Here is a 6,545-nt window from a genome sequence, read left to right as displayed (position 1 = left end):
TGCCTTGGCTGCTTTGTCTGGTTTTGTTATATTTTTTTGTGGGTTTTTATTTCCTTTTTTTTTTTCTCTTCTGGCTTTCCAATTATAATTTTCCTGTAATACGATTAAAAACATTGTCTTCATTATTCCTACAGTGGTACAGAACTCTGTCCCTTCAAGATTTATTGGTAGATCTTGTTCCAATGACATCTGAGTGTATAAAATGCCTATTCCATTCATTAGTTTGCTCTTAATCTTTTTGTTTATTTGGTCAGAGATCAGAAAAGTATAGAAATGCAATTAATATTTTTAATAAATATTCACAATTCTGATTATCCCATGATGTGGGTAATTAAAATAAATAAATAAATAAAAATATCCAAACTGTCCTCTTCCTCCAAAAACAATTATCACAATTTTTCAGATGTCTTTAAGACTCTGTGACCTGGGTGAACAACTGTGAATAATAAAGACCGAGTGATGAATAGCTGGAATGATTAGTTTGCAAACAAATCATCAGCTGAGTATCACTTGTCCAAACTATTCACCAAATATTTATCAAGTAAGAAAGTAGCGTTCCTTCATGAACAGTCTGATTAGCTGTGACATGTGGGATGAGTCAAGAAGATGGGGTAGAGATGGCAGGCCAGATTTAGTGTGATACCCAGCAAGGGAGACAAGACGTGCTTTCCCTGAGGGCTTTCAGCCACCGACGTAGCAATCAAGCCAAATATCCACAGGATGAAATAATCCAACTCTCATGGACCCAAAGTGATGTAAAAGAGGACAGTCTCTCATAATGCAGTACAAAAACCAGCGAGGTTTTAGAACTGGCACCTTAAAGTGAAAAGTCTCTTATGATTTATTTTTCCATTAGCAATCCCAGGTAATTCTGGCCTTGCTATCATCTGGATATATGCCTCTTTTTTGAAATTGTGTTTTGGAACATTTTTTCCTTTTACACTATTACTTCCTATTACTTCTGGAATTTTGGAAATATGTCTAAATATAATATGACCTTCTACCTTAACTCATATGTTCTTTTAGATTATTAATGAAGATGTTGTAAAAATGGAATAAAATGCATGGCTCCAATGTGTTTGTAGGCAAATTCCAAGAGATTGCAGTAACTCATATTGTTGTTCTGATAGCAGTACTTAAATGCTGTAAAATGTTTTTAGTGCTAATTTAAGACCTAATCTGAATTGTTCAGAGTAGCACAGCTGCTGTAATCTTTTTAGTTCAAAAAAGCAAAACGTAGTCAAAAGTAAATTTCTGCATATCATTGAAAAGCTCAATTTTTAATTGCAAAATTGAATGACAATATGTTTTTCATTGAAATCTTGACTATTTTGATTAAAACATTTTGCCTCTGGGTCTCTTGGGAATCCTAGCTTTGATGGAAAAGAAGGAGATGGTATTTCTAAGAATTTCAGATTTTGCAATACATTTTGCAAAATCATTAACAGAAATATTAACATCTGGTCATGAATGTTTATTTTGTTTCCCCAGGTTTCTGCCAGCATGGGGATTTTTTAACATAATTTCATGGTGGTATAATGGCACAGTGGAACAGAAAATTGTGGTATAATCTACTCCCTCCTGACCACAATGTTTAAGTTAAGAACAATTTTGCTTTCCCTTGCACGTCACTTGCCTTATGATATAGGAAAGGAATTATGCAACTGCTGTGTAAGACTTCTGAGTAATTGCTTTATGGACGGCCACATGTGCTCCACCCAGCTAAAATCCAACTTTGTTCTCACACCAGGTGTGGATGGGTCAAATGTGCACTGAGGCACAATCTCATTTGGTAAGAATGGGCAAGAGTCCATAAAGTTTGTGGGGCTACATAGATATATACAAACTTCTCCTTGGAGTTTCCTGTTAAAAACCTTCTGCTCCTTTGGAAGGATTCAGCATTTAACAAAGGTAACAGACACAGAGCTTTTGCACCTACTACCTTTTGTCCTGCAAATTGTTTCCAGTTTCAGTGCTAGGATTAAGGTTAGGAAAAATGCTGGTGGAAGAAGGAGGATTTAGGCAGGAAATCTGAAAACACAGATTCATATCTTTGATGGACCAAAGTTCATGTAGGGCATTTTCACTTCCTGGACCAGAGCCAATGCTAAAGGAAATGATACAGACTTTGAGTAATGATCTCTGACAAGTGGCAAACACCAAATGCGTGTTTTTTTCTAATATATTTATTTTTGTCATTTGTGAACAAATATATTTCCAAATCTACACATATATTTATTTCCACATAAAGTTGTGACCTGTTTAACTTCCTTCTGTGATCAGTTTTCCAGTAAGAGCTCATAATCAGGGTGCATCTAGTGAAATTTAAAATAAAAAAAGGCCTTGAATTTTTGAACTCCAACAATTCATGAAGTAGTTTTAATGAAGGAATGGTCTGGTTTTTAATTTAAGAAGAAATACACACAATTTGTGTTCAAATGGTGTACTTGTTTTGAATGTTTGAAGGATGGTATTTATAAAGGCTATTTTGAGCATTTAACTATTGTGAAATTCAGTTTACCAAAGCCTACAAACTTAAGTCCTCCCAGTCGTTAATGGAGAGAGATCAATATCTCCAGATGGTGACTCTGAACAACTTTGGAAAATATTAGCATAGGATTATGTAGATATCTTCTACTGTGGCAAAGCTTTATTTGTTTTTTAAATGGCATAAAGAATTCTGGTGAATAAGTAAAATACAGAAAAAAAACACCCAGTAATTTTGTGTATATTTTGTATAAAAAATTGTTTGGGAAAAACCCAACCCTTTGCAGGATATTTTTGTGGGCTGATGAGCATAAGCTCTGTGGAAGACTTGAATTAAATGCAGCCCCTGAGGTAAGAGGATGTGCTCACCCCACACAGACCGTGTTCACAGCACCAGCAGAGCTGCGTGTTTGAGAATCTGGGATCCTCCAGCAGATCCGAGATTGAAACAAGGATTTATGACAATCACCCAGTGGATTAGAACAGATTTTCGTTACAGGAAGTATTCCATTTTGACAAGTTCTTCTTAGAATTAGTAACTTGAGCTTACTAACTTCCTCTCTTTGGTTTCACAGTTTATACCACTGTGCCTGTTGCCGTGGATACAGTGTGGCTGTTTCCATGGGAACACGTGGTGTGCCATAAACAAACAAACTACAGAGCCATAACTCCAGTTCAGAGTCATTATTCTATGCTATGCTTAGCTAAATGTAAATATTAATTGAAAGAGGATGAGAACAACATTTAACATTTTTTTATGGTGTATTCGAGTTGTTATTTAAATACATATTTTAATGAAAATCCAGCAAGGCAAAGCCATCAAGTCTTTACAGAAGTATGATATAATAATTTAAGAAGCTTAAAATCCCAGTTCTAGCTCCTCTTTTTCCTGTATCATGTAGCTTTACCTCTGGTGCTCAGATTTCACCTGTATGAAAAAAGAATAACAATATTTACTTTGAAGGTCAGATTTAGTCAGATTCATCCTGGTTCACGAAACTATTTAAAGTAATTGCTATTTGTTATTATTGCTATTATTTTTTTTTAATTACTGAAACTAATTATTTGAATGACAAGACATAATCCAGAATATATTCCTCATAACAGAAGACCTGTTAATTGAAATAATAAGTCTCACCTGAAACCACACTTAGCTTAAAAAACAAGTTGTATATGACCCTGAGCTTCTGATATCCATAAAATATCAGTCTCTACATTTTAAATTATTAAAATATTGCAATTATAATTGTAAAAGGAAGCAACTTTTTTTTTATTATTATTTTTTATTTGTTTATCTCAGCTATGGAAGTACAAACTGGACCTGATTCCTACCACAGTCCATTTAGTGGAATTTAAAATTGTTCATATCTTTGAATTTAAAATTAGAAGAATCTGTTTTTAAGATGGTCCAAGTATTGATGTTCCAATTCTATATATGCACATGGGCTTAGAAAGTCAGGTCTATTTTCTGTGTCTGACTTGACAAAGCATCCTAAAAAATAAGGTGTAAAACTATGTGGTTATTGAGGCTGCATAAATGTCACACATATGAGTAATATGAGAGAATTTACATTTAAAAGAGTGCATTTACAGATTGGAAACAGAAGCAGAGTAAAAAGAGCATTTATCTTTTAGTTCTAATAGAAATATATAGATTAAACCCCACCAAAGTAAATAAGTGCGATTTTAGAACTAAGCTCCACTGAACATCTATGAAGCCATCACTAGACAGTTCAGAGTGTGAAAAACTCATGTCAGCTTGGAAGTCCGACACTGGGAACATCTGAGTTCCCCTATCAAGCAGAAGCAAAATCAACCTCCCCAGCAGCTACTTTCTGTTTGAATCAGACAGGAACTGCTGAGCAAGGATGTTGGGGACTACCAGGGGATGTGTAAAATTTACATATGTGGGCCAGCCTTGGCTATTGAGAGAATGACAGATCTTTTCATTCAAATCCTCTATGATTTTGCTAGTGCAGCATCAGATGATTCTCTCTATTGCCATGGACAAAAGGCTGGAGACCTGATATTCTCTCTGACAGTTGAGAGAAGGCAGGCTCAAGAATTTCAATCCTGTCCATTTCCCTAAATATGATGGATATATTGCTCTGTTTCTTGGACAGGATATTAGCCACAAGCTGTCTCCCAAGCAACCTTCAGAGACAGCTTTTCCAGAGAGCACTGCCCAAGACACTTCCCTTTTCCAGTGTGGTTCCCTTTCTAAAATTTCAGGGACCTGCCTCTCTCAGAATTACTCTGTGAGGCACAGCAATTCATTGCAGTTAAACTGCTTAAGTGAAGGCTACAGAAGTGTGTGGTTACAGCTCATAAAAGAGTGCATTTTCACCCCGTTTCCTGGAGGTTGTATTCTCATGTGGGTAGAGCGTCACCTGCCTCCAGGTGATACAGCCAGAACCCAAGTCAGCAATCCAGGAAATGTCACTTAGGAGGATTCCTTGGTGGCAAACATATAAAAGCAGAGACCCATATGTCACTCCTTTTCTTAGCTGACCCAAATGAATAACTTCCTGATTTTTTTTCTGGTTTTTTTTACTAATTTTTTGTGATGTCTGTGGGGATAAAGATACTCCAAGCCCTGGAGCAGAGCTGTGCCATGCATGTTGCACTCTTCTTGCCTGGATAAAGACAATCCTGGTAGCCACTGCAGCTTGCTTGGCAATTGCACCAAGTCTGAAGTGACTATATCTTATTCTGCTTTGCCCACACCACCTTAATATCTGAGGTGGCTGGGTGTCTGCTTTGTTTCTTTTTTTAATTTGTGCACTACAAGAAAGAAGAATAGAAGAGTAGGACAGTAGATTGATTTAACACATGTTCGATTTTCAATTCCTGCACTGCTATAACATTTCAAACTTCTTTTGTCACAGCTAAGCCACATTTCCCAAAGCTATTGTATGACAATAACTGGTGGCTGATTTAAAATCACCTGTGTACAATGTATTACATTAGCCTAAACTTTGTTAAAGAGTAAAATTCACGTAGTTTTTGTTACTGGAAATTTCAGGCAAGTGAGTGCTGTGAGGCTAAAATGCTGACGAAGCAGAATGAAATACCCAAAGTTCTCAAAGTGTAGTTTAAATCTCATGGGTCAGTGTGGGGATTCTTGGCTTACCTGAGTACTGACCACTAAAGCAACTTTCAGGTTTTCCTTCTGTATTGCACCTCATAAGATAGCGTTGTAAAAAATAGAAGTGCTGAAAATGGATTTTCCTAATCACAACAGGCAGGGAAACGAAAAAAGGAAAGCCCTATGTATTTGCATTAAAAGCCTAGAAGAAGAAAATACTCTTTCATCAAAAGCTCTGAAAATGCATTAGATAAATATGCAACTCATACCAGGACTTGGAAGTACCATGATATGTTTTATATTTGAAGCCCATGAAGAGCAGCCCCCATGATGAGATCAGCCCCCAAGAAGATGGTACCACAGTCACAGAAAACAGGGATCAGGTCTCAGCCCTCTCTCCTGCCAGCTGTAGAAGGGAACTGGGAGATAACACAGAACTAACCCTCAGAATCCCTATCACATCTTGTCACACATTCTCTTACTCATAAAACACTACGTACTCAAGTGGCACATTTGGATACCTTCCCACCTCACTCTTGCCCTTCTTCCCCACAGCTTGGCTCTGATCCCTCAGAATCGTGGGAAAATAGAGGATTGTCCCTTTCCACTGCCCAGGTGCATCTGACATTAAAAGCAAGCTTCAAAGGAGATGTGGGACTTTTACCTGACACTTCCAGCCAACTGTGTCCCAAGCTTATAGGGGCGTCATGAGCACATTGCCAAGCCTAGAATGGCAAACCCTCTCCCATCGTGTCCCAGCACAGGTGGTGGAGGCCAGCTGGGTGTGACCCCACGCCCAGCAGGAGGGCAGGATCTGGGCATGGTGCCCTCAGGGGCATTGTGATCCCAGCCTCTGCTTGTCTGCGTGTTTGCCAGCTGGAATACACAGGGGCTGAAGTCATAGCTTCAGAACAGGCACTGACATGCTTTTACTGTCATGTACAATCCCAAAGCAGTGTCAGTTGTCCCT

Source organism: Cyanistes caeruleus, chromosome 1 (genome assembly GCF_971803275.1).
Source record: "Cyanistes caeruleus chromosome 1, bCyaCae1.hap1.1, whole genome shotgun sequence".
Classification (NCBI taxonomy): Eukaryota; Metazoa; Chordata; class Aves; order Passeriformes; family Paridae; genus Cyanistes; species Cyanistes caeruleus.
This window is presented reverse-complemented; position numbering follows the sequence as displayed.